The sequence below is a fragment of the Vombatus ursinus genome, unplaced genomic scaffold, assembly GCF_900497805.2.
Source record: "Vombatus ursinus unplaced genomic scaffold, bare-nosed wombat genome assembly UNPS02014832.1, whole genome shotgun sequence".
NCBI classification, from domain to species: Eukaryota; Metazoa; Chordata; class Mammalia; order Diprotodontia; family Vombatidae; genus Vombatus; species Vombatus ursinus.
In genome coordinates, this window is record NW_020954610.1 from 71,638,964 (window position 1) to 71,650,510 (window position 11,547).

The following is an 11,547-nucleotide window of genomic DNA, read 5'->3' on the forward strand; positions in this document are numbered from 1 at the left end:
GCTATTGTTGGATCAAAGGGTATACCCAATTTTATAGTCTTTTGGGCATAGCTCCAAATTACTCTCCAGAATGATTGAATCAGTTTACAACTCCACCAATAGTGAATTAGTGTCCCAGTTTTCCCACACCCCATCTAAAATTTATCATTTTACTTTTCTGTCATATTAGTCAATCTGATAGGTATGAAATGGTACCTCAGAGTTGTTTAAATTTGCAATTCTCTAATCCATAGTGATTTAGATTGATTTTTTTTTGGTATGACTATAGATAGCTTGATATTTTTTATCTGAAAACTGTCTGTTTATATCCTTTCACCATTTATCAATTGGGGAATGACTTATATTCTTATACATTTGGCTCAGTTCTCTATATATTTGAGAAATGAGGCTTTCATCAGAGATACTTGTTATAATTCCCCCCAGTTTTCTGCTTTCCTTCTAATCTTGGTTGCATTGGTTTTGTTTGTGCAAAACCTTTTGAATTTAATATAATCAAAATTATCCATTTTACATCTTGTAATACTCTCTGTCTCTTGTTTGGTGCTAAGTTCTATCCTTTTTCATCGCTCTGACAGGTAAACTCTTCCATGCTCCCCTAATTTGTTTATGAAATTACTCTTTATATATAAATCATGTACCCATTTTGACCATATCATGATATACAGTGTGAGATATTGGTCTATACCTAGTTTCTACCATACTGTTTTCCAATTTTCCCAGTAGTTTTTGCCAAATAGTGAGTTTTTGTCCCAAAAGCTTTGATCTTTGGGTTTATCAAATACTAAATTACTATGGTTATTTACTATAATATATTACATACACTGGTCCACCACTCTATTTCTTAGCCAGTACCAGATTGTTTTGATGATTATTGCTTTATAATGGAGTTTGAGACCTAGTACAACTTGGCCACCTTCCTTCACATTTTTTTCTCATATATTCCCTCGGCATTCTTGACCTTTTGTTCTTACAGATGAATTTCGTTATTATTTTTCTTGCTACTTTTTCAAAAAAAAACTTTTCCTAATCCCCTTAATGCTATTACTATCCCTCTGAGATAATCTGTAATTTATCCTGTATATATCTTATTTTTACATAGTTATTACACATTGGCTACCTGTTAGATTGTGAGTTCCTTGAGAGCAGCAAATATTTTTGCCTTTTTTTTGTATGCCCGGCACTTCATACAGTGGTTGGCACATAGTAGTTGCTTAACAGATGCTTCCTGTCTTGTTGACTTGACTCTCTACTCAAACATCTAAAGTACTTCTTTGTCCTACACAGTCAGAGAAATGGTCATTGCCTCCTACTTTATTGATAAAATCAAGGCTGTCCATTGTGAGCTCCTGTAATTCCTGTCTCTGTGCCTCAATACTTCTCAGTTAGACAATCCATTTTTTCCTTCTTTCTTCAAATTCTGAAAGAGGTAGACAGAATCTTTGCAAGGCTAAGCCATCAACTTGTGCCATTAATCTCATCTCAGGGGTGTTCTGGTAAATCTTCAATAAGAGGGGTAGCTCTCAGGGAAAAAAAAGTATTCACAACACACTTTAAATTTAATCTGCATTGTTGCCATTTTCTCCATCACTTTCTTTTTTTTCTTTTTTTTTAAGCAATTGGGGTTAAGTGACTTGCCCAAGGTCACACAGATAGTAAGTGTTAAGTGTTTGGTCTGAGCCTGGACTTCAACTCAGGTCCTTCTGACTTCAGGGCCAGTGCTCTATCCACTGTGCCACCTAGCTGCCCCTTTCCATCACTTTCTTAAGTCTAGTAAATCAAGAAAATAAATCAAGCCCTGATTTGAAGTATTTACCGATTTATGAGGCATATGCTCACACCAAAAATATAACAATTGTCTCTTTCCAGCTTGTACAAGCTGGCTCTAGCTCATCCCTATCCTATCTCCTATTTCTCTGGAATCTCATTCGAGCAATTATCCCTCCTTTCTTGTGTATCTTTGATCTCTCCCTTTCTACTGCTTTTTTCAACCTGCCTAAATATACTTTGCTATTCCCAGTAGTAAAACAAAAAAAAATCCTTTTCATCTTATCCCATCCAGTGATCATCACATCTATCACATGCCACATAGTGCCAAATTTCTTGAAAAAAGGCATCTATACTTTATGCTTTCAGTTCCTTTCTACCCAGCTACATCCCAGCTTCCATCTTTCCCACACTATAGAAATTGTTCTTTATAAGATCACCAAATCATCAAAATCCAATGGCCATTTATCAGTCCTTAATCTCTTGGATATTTGCAATATTTGACATTGTTGATGGCTTCATCTTTATATATTCTATGCTTATTTGGAAATTATGACATTGTACTTTCCTTGCCTCTTAATTATTAATTTTATCAACCATCAATTGTGAGCTCCTGAAACTCCCTGTCTCCAGGCTCTAAAACTCCACTTTCTTCTATTTTTTCTTGAATCTTCTCTTGTCACTCTGACCACTTCTTTGTCTTCATACTAGGTTTATTTTCTCTTATCAGTATGTTAAGACAAGTATTTCCCAAGCTCCTGTTCTTGGCCTCCTCTCTTTTTTCTCTCCATCTTCTCATGCATCTTCAACTTTCAGTTTTATAGGAATAAATCCCAGCTTCTCTTCCTAGCTTCAGATATTTTGATAAATGACTTGGATAAAAGCATAGGTGAAATGATCATCAAATTTTCAAATGACATAAATCTAGGAGAGAAAGCTAACACTTTGGCAAATCCAACGACTCATAAGATGACATTTAGTAGGATTCTTCCATGCTGGAATGGTTTAGATTTAAGTTCCAGAAATGGATTATGTCTGCCTTCTGAAGACAACCTAAGCATGGGAAGGTTTATCACAAGTTGACTGACCACTTGGTGATGCATTCTTTGATCATGGCAACACATGAAGCCAAGAAAGCACAAATTGGCCATCAAGAGTCTATAGAACCTAGATTTAAAGGTTAAGGAAACAATGCTCACTTCTGGCAGCAGTTTTGTTTTTGTTTCATAATTGTAAACTTAACTTTTCAATCAAGCCAGATTTGTTGGAAGTCAAGAGAAATGAAACCAAAGAGAATTGCGTAAGGATTACAGGGAAGGAATGCTGACTGGGGTGGGGTGAGTACTCTCTCCAGCCACAGAAGTAATGGTGGTTAAGACAAAAAAAACAAAATGTGATGAAAATTGCCCACATTTTGAAATGATTATCTTCTTGATGTTCTTGACATCTTGGGAGTTTTTGTTGTGACAATGGCAGGATGACGATAAAGGGGACAGAGAGTGCTAATAATAACATGTCTTTCTGACCACCTATAAACATTAATGTAATTGTTGATTTTATAATTAACAAGAGATATCCTTGTCCTGGGACCATTGACTAGATATTCTACTGGAGGAACTGGATTATATACATCTCAACATTATCCTTAAAGAATTAAATGAGAAGGCAAAAGGAAGTTAAAACTATATAGAAGTATAGCTTACTGGTTCTCTGAGGAGAGATTAATAAAGGAGGTATTTTTTATTGCACTTCCAAAAGAAAAAAACAAAATTTCATGGGGCACTTGTCCGTATTATTGCAGTATTCATTATAAATATTTGTGAAACTAAAACAAAAATAAACAAACAACAAACTACTATGAAAATAACTATAACTTATGCACTAACAACTGTTGTAGAGGATTAACAGAAAGATATTTTACGAAGTACTTTATAAGATCCTCTAGATCAAATCAACATACATTTTAATATCTACAGACTTCAGTGCAAAAGTGGGCACAGAGGAGAATTGGGGTGCATATGTGTGTATGTATATGTACATGCATATATACACATAAATATGTGTGCATGGAGTGTGTATGTGTGTTTGAAAACATGATTCCGGTGTATGAAACAGGAGATGTTAGAAGTTTGTAGACTAAACAGAAGTCTCATACTTATAAAGCCAAAATACCTCCTCCTAGAAGAGAATTGTGTAGTTCAGGATTTTGTGAAGTATGCCTCACAAAAATCACAAAAATTGAAAACAGAGTATATTATAAGAGGACTATCAACATAACTGATTATCAATGTGGGAGTTATTTCTAAGTCAACTGTTTTCATACAGTCAAATTACTGACTTGTTTGTGGAAAAAATAAAATCAATGCCAAATAAAATATATATAGTACGGAATTAAAATAACTCCAATCTGACCTATTTAAACAAGCTAGCAATGCTAGAAGATAGGAAATAGACAAAATAACAGATACCATCACATACTATCTCCATTTCCTAAAGAAGTTTAACTGTTGTAATGTAATCATCACAAAAATAGTCAAAGGTGTGTCTGTTAGATGTGACACTTTGTTGCAGGAAAGTCTTTAGTGTGGTATTTTGCTCTACAACATCCAATTTATCTTTATAGTTAATACATAGTAAGCAGAGTAGAATGTTGTATTTTCTACATATTCAGTCACCTGCAGGGAAATATAGTATACTATAGATTGATTATCATTTGTGAAAGTCTTTGTTTGACTATCCATGGATTATTAATATCAAGAGAGGCATAAAACTTTTACTCACTCAGAGCATTTGTCATTATGATGGGAGGTGTACCACAATAAATCAACTCAAAGGGGGATTTCTTATGCATGGTGAGGTTCTTCATATGTTTATATTTGTTGAAGGCATTGTTATAATTGCACAAAGACCTTGAACATCATGGAACCTCCTAATAAGATCCATAATCTCTCAAAAGAGTTTGACCTAGCTATCCATAAAGGAAAAAGAAATGATGAAAAGAATCCTAATCTACACTAGGATCTGTCATTAAATGGACAGATGCTCCAGCTAGTCCATTGCTACACTAGTCTTGGACAAACACAGCTAGTGGACAGTAAAATGTGACAAGGATTGAATAGGATGGAGAGAAAGGACTGGATTTCTTTCAAGAAATTCTAACATGCTTTTAACAATCTTTAGTTTCTCTACAAAATGAAGGCTTGTCTTTTAACAGCAATGTTCTTCCAAAGATACTATATGGATGAGTCTTCGCCTATTGTGGTCTCAGAAGAAATAAAGTTATGGGTAATTGAAATGGTTAGTAGAAAGTCACAAACAAATGATGGTAAGAACAGTATGCAACACACTGACCAAAAAGAATTATGTAGAAATTGAATAAGTAATACCATCAGAGAGCTGTATACCTGGAAAAAGAGGCAAACCAAAGTAATGGGATTGAGGGACAAACAATGGATAGTGCACATGGTTCATAATGTCAAAAAATTTGTAGAAGGTGGTACCCAGAATATTAGGTGAGCTCTTCTGAGGAGGATCTATGGGAGAACAGGGATAAGAGTTATACAGGATGAGAAGTCAAGTCAACAAGCATTTATTAAATGCTTATTATGTGCCACACTAAGATGAGGATATAAAAGAGGACGAAAAAAGGCCCTACTCTTAAGGAGCTCACAGTCTAATGGTTAAACTTGGATAACAATCTGTTCCAGGAGGGCAGTGACTGTATTGACCACACGTCCCATAATGTAGGGTGATGCTTTATACATAGTAGGTACTCAACAAATGATTGTGAATTAATTAGTCTATAAGTGAATTCATCTAGGACTTAAATCCAGATCTCCTGAATATGATTTCCGTATAATTTTCCATGAAATCCAGGACCCCCTTCACCTGGGATCGGAACTCTATCTTTTCACATAAAATCTGGGTTTTGTTCTTAATCTGGCTCTTCAGGCTTTTATATATAAAATAATTTATATATAGTCACCTGCTGTGCACTTTTTCATACATTGAACTACATAGAAACACATAAAAGAAAATCAAGCAACACAAGTGTGTGTGTGTGTATGTGTGAGGGCCATAGTTGACTACATTAGTATTTTAGGATAGTGAATGCCTTTGGGGTCTTTCAAGTTATACATCCTAATCAAGGAAATTTTGTATGCTGATTTAGAGTAGGCCAGGTTACTAACTAATGAATATATATATATATATATATATATATACACACACACACATATATATAATAGCCATTACATGATGCATATATATATAATATGCACATATGCATGTATACATTTATGCACATACCTGTGTATGATATACATATCACATGTATTTATGTATATAATATATGTACTTATATAAAATCCTATATATGTGTGTGTGTATATACATTTTCAGCATTTACAGATTTATAAGGTATAAATGCTCATACTGAAAATTTAATGATGTCCACAGCAGGTGACTATATATAAATTTTTGTAATAGACTCTCCTTTCTCTAAATCTTTTCACAGAATATATAAATTGAAAGACACCTTAGAGATCATAGAGTCAAATTTCATTTTATAGAGGAAAATACTAAAACCTGGAGGGCCAGATTAAGAACAAGACTGCCTCCCCTAGCTTCCTTTAAGTTCCAACTAAAATTCCATATTCTACAGGAAGAAGAGATTTCTCGATTCCTGTTAATTTTTAATAACTCTCTTAATTATTCCTTATTTATCTGGTATGTAGCTTATTTGTACATATTTGTTTGTTTGTTGTCTACTCTATTAGATTGGGAGCTCCTTGAGGTCAAGAACTATCTTTGGCCTCTATTTGTATCCCCAGCATTTAGCACAGTGCCTGGCACATGGTAGGTGCTTAATGAATGCTTATTGACTGATTGACTGATTAGTTGTATAACTATAGGTAAACCACTTTACCTCTGAGATGACATGTCCTTATTTGTAAGTTGGGGGTATTAATCAGTATTATGAATACATCACAGGGTTATTGTGAAGATCAAGTGGGATTTTATGGTTATATGTATACATTTACACTTATGTATACACCCATTCACTCCACAAATTTTAAAACACATGTGATTGATTCTTACATTACTGAGATATAGATAAAGAAAATTTAAGAAATTAGACTAAATCTATAGGGATCCCAGAATATATTCTGGAAATTGCTTATTTGACTGAACTTCTGAAATTATCTAGTCTAGTATGGGTAATTTTTCCTCTTTGTTTAGAAATGGATGAAGAAGAAATATCTTGTTAATTGCTGGTTCTGCTTAGTTGGATTAGGTTGGGAGAGATTAAACTAATCTTCTTTTGTTCCCCACAGATCCTAGTTTTGCCAAACACAAAGGAGTCATTAGGTAAATAGTTGCTGATTAACTGATATTCAATTAACCAAAACATGTGTGTGTGTTTATATATGTATGCTTTTAAGTATGTATGTGAATATAACATATATTGTGTATTTAATCTACGGGTATAGTCTCTTTAACCCAAGGCACATTAATCTTATCAGTCAATCAAACTTTCCTCAAAATAGGCATCTATAAAAGATGATGACAAACCTTTTAAACCTGTTAAATATCTGTGATAGTGACACTGTCATTTAAAAACAGCACAGAAGCATTTCATAGGTTATTTATTAATTTGTATTAAAATATAATAAATATTATTAAAGTAGGTTTTTTGACAAAACACTCAGTTTTGAAAGCTGTCTGAAATGTCAAACATAATGCATTTTGCATTAGTTCTATATAAATTTTTATTGAATTCAAACTTCTAAATAAATCTTCCAATATCTAATGCATCTTATCAAAGCACAAAAACCCATTATATGATTATAAGAAGAACCTCAGAACTCAGTCTTCAAATTTAATGGACTCCTGATGCTTTTTTTCCCCCTGCAAAGACTGTTTTTTAAGACATTTTACAGTATTTTATACATTATAAATGGATTCCATTCTTGGCTTAGTAATTCACCTAATGGACAATGGATACAAAAAAGCTCTAACTCCAGGGACATTAAATTGGTTCTAAACTCTGAAAATTACAGCTTTTACAAAAAGAAGAAAATACTAAAAACATGTCTAATGCAACACTGCATCTAATTTTCCACTACCTCCAGATTGTGTCTAAAAGCCCCTAAACTTCTTAATGACACAATATGTTAAAATTGCATTCCTTTATATTTAGATGTTCGAAATATCTCATCCATTTTATAACCCTGAGGAGGTCCACCAGAAGGTAGGGTGTGTGCATAAGGTGTGTGTATGGGGCAAGGGAGAGGGGAAGGGGATTGGGAGGGGACTACTTATAGTGTACACCCGGATGGATTCTTATGCCAAAATAGGAGAAGACTTGACTGGTGAAACCTTCAATCCCTAACCATAGCAATTATATCAGCTCTCCTCCCTATTGTACACACTGCTCCATGACATTTTGGGAGGAGCAGAAGAAGATCATCAAAGAAGGCCTTCCTTCGATATAACTAGTGACCAACTTGGGCCCTAAAACATGAAGACCAGTGCCTCTGACTTCCCACTTAATAGTATCATGATACATTCCCTCATTCATTCATTCATGGTACATATTTAATTGAATTGGTTGAGGCTGCAATGGACAAAACAAAGGGGCTGGAGAAGGATTAAATGGGGCTAACTCTAGAAGGGAAGGGAAGGTTATTCAGTGATGAGACAGGGGAGGAGAGGAACAGGGAAATAATGGGAAGGAGGAGAGGCAAGATGAGGTCTGTACTCAAAGGGGACGGGCAGAAAACTAGCAGGAGAAAGCTCAGAAAAGAGCTTCCTGGGACGTTTGAGTGACCATCAGGGACTGTTTCAGTTGCTTGTAGGTGACAAATATCACTACGTTCCAGGAGCCCAAAAGAAGGGAGGGAGGCATGAACCCTTTGTAGAAGGCTCGGGGTTCCTCCTTCCAATGCGTGGTAAGGGCATAGTGCCTAGCACTACCATACTGGCCCACGGCAGTGTTAATGTATCTTGTTTGACCACATCTATGGAGGAGGCAATGCTAGTGATGCAGAAACCAGCCCGAAAGGCTGATGTGAAGTGGCATGGAAAGTCATCAATCATGAGGTAGGCCTTCAGGAAAGCATCTTTGATGAGATCATAGGTCACAAGCTCAGCAAAATTGACAATAGCATTGTGGTCAACACTGGGTGAAGTTCCTTTCCATAGGCCCAGAAGCCCCTTCTCTCGGGCCATAGTCTTACAGACATCTACTGTGTCCTGGTATCCCTGGCTGCCACCTACACAAGCCTGGGCCTGGAAACATACTTCCACCACATCTGTGGGTTGGGCTATGCCCACTGACAGTGCCCCTATGGTGTGGCTGCCAGAAGGCTACTCCCAATGCCTGCATGCTCAGATCCCTTGATATAAAACTGCTTGAGAGAGCCATGGAAGCCAATGTGGACAGAGGCAAAACTCATCCTGTGCTGTAACCCAGACGTGAATCTCAAAGGTGAATGGAGAAGTTATTGCAGAGAATCTGGCAAATACAAAATATTCTAACAAATGTTAATATAATAAAATCTGACCAATTCCCAAAGACTGAGTTCCTATTGTGTCATACATCTTGGGAAAGTAATAACAACACTTGTCATTTACATGGCACTTTGAGGTTGGTAAAGCACTTTGTATGTTTACTTCTTTTTATTTTCCCAACAACTCTATGTAATAAGTGATACTGATATGATAACACTCATTTTATGAATGAGAAAATGAAACTCAGAGGAATTGAGGGCCTTGCCTAAGGTCATATGGCTAGTAAGTATCCGAGACAGTGTTTGACCCCAGCCAAACATTATGTTTCACATCTTATCGAATAGACCACACTACAATTCATCATCTATTACACAGTCAATTCAGGCTTTTTGATGAGAAAGATCAAGATTTCAAGTAAGATTCCCTGCTCCCAATGATCCAGAGGTTTACAACTGATTCAAAAGCGACTCTAGTGTGTCTCGATATGTTCCATTTAAAAGGAATTTCTTTACTTTGTTGTCCTGTGATATCTTATGATTATGAATATCCTAAATTTTCTGATCTATTTATTATTATGGGCTATATTCTTTGGTTCTCTTCAGTATCTTTGAGGAATACTCTTGTAAATACAATATGGGCAGGATGCTCTGATGCATTGCCCGCATATGGATAAAAACCTAGTCTTAACCTTCATCCCTTGGAAATATTCTCCTATTCACTTAATATATAGAAGTATCTATTTTGCCTTCAGCCTTCTTTTTAATAGAGTTGTGTTTCAATACATTAGCAGAGGCAGCATGATATATCATACCAGAAAGAGAATCGAACCTGAATTCAGGGTGTCCTGGGAAGTAATCCCACTTCAGGTTTTTATTTCCTGTTTGACGCAGGACAAATCATATACTATCTCAGAACTTTTTCTCATCCCACTAGGCTCATTGTGAGGATAGAATGTCTGCTTCTGTACTGCTGTAGGCAATGTGAAGGTGAGACATGATCAAAGAAAAAAGATACCTCAGAAATTGTGCTGGGACAGCTCTGAAAGAAAATATCAAGTGTTTTGCAAACCATAAAACATGTCAAGTGCTTTATAAACCTGCATTACATAAGTGCCAGATGTTTTTATTACTTTAAAAAGTTCATTTTCTCTGGATCTCAGTTTCTTTATCTGTAAAATGAAGCCATTGGACAAATGAGCTCTAAATTCCCTTCCACTTCTGACATTCTATGAGTCTCTGTCAAAGGTTTTTTAACTACTCTAGAATACCATGCTACAAGGAGAGCCTTTTTACAATCTAAGGAAATGAGATTTTTGAGGTTCATCTCCCCTTGAATGATCTACATTCTAAGATATTAAGAACAGACATTTGCCTTGGCTGCCTATGCTAGTACTTTACCTTTCTTGTGATACAGTGATAGATTTCTCATATGTAGTTTTTTTTTCTGCTATAGAAGCAAGACTCACCAATCTCTAATTGCCATCCTCACTCTTAATTTGTACCTTCTCTCTCTCTCTCTGAAGACAGTCACATCACCCTCCAGTTCTCTAGGAGAGCACTTGATTGTAATGAAAAGAAATTACACAATTTTGTTAGTATCTCTGCTACTTTATCTGTCCCCCTTCCTTGAGAATTCTTTGAGAACTAGGAAAAGGTTCTGGAGATTTATTACAATTGAATTTTTTCTGCTGTGTCCCAGCACAACTTCTCAGATCTTTTTTTTATCTTCAGTCATGCCTCACCTTCACATTACCTGGGGTGGTTCAGAGGAAGCCGTTTTCTCAACATTCTTTATAGGAAAGATTGATGTAAAGACATGATTTTGTTTCCCTGTATTCTCCGTATGCATTTTGTGCATTCCCTGGTCACCTCCCATTCAGCTGGCACCTCCTGTAAGATTCTCACATCTGACACTCTGAAATAACTTTATACCTTTTCTCTCTTCAGCAGTTTTCTCTCTCCTAACCAAAAGAAGAAGAAAAAATTGTATGTTTCAAGATATCAGTCTGAGGTTGAATTATTAAAAATATGGAATAATGAAGCCACAAGAGTGACCCCAGGGGACACAATTTGTTATGCTCTTTCTTTTCTCTTTCTTCTCCCCAACATAGCACCATCCATACATTTTCCAATTTGAATTCCTTCCTTTGCAGTACCACTCCTTCGTGAGTTACACTCCAAGAGTGGTTTGGCCTAAACCAGGAGTTCTCAAAGTGTGATTCAGCAACCACTAGGGAGGCCCTGAGAACTTTTCAGCAGATTCTTGAGG

At 35.8% G+C, this 11,547-nt stretch overlaps 1 pseudogene; it reads right to left on the bottom strand.

Moving 5' to 3' along the window:
- Nucleotides 1-8,563: 8,563 nt before the first annotated feature.
- LOC114025887 lies at nucleotides 8,564-11,066 on the bottom strand (annotated as a pseudogene).
- Nucleotides 11,067-11,547: the final 481 nt, after the last annotated feature.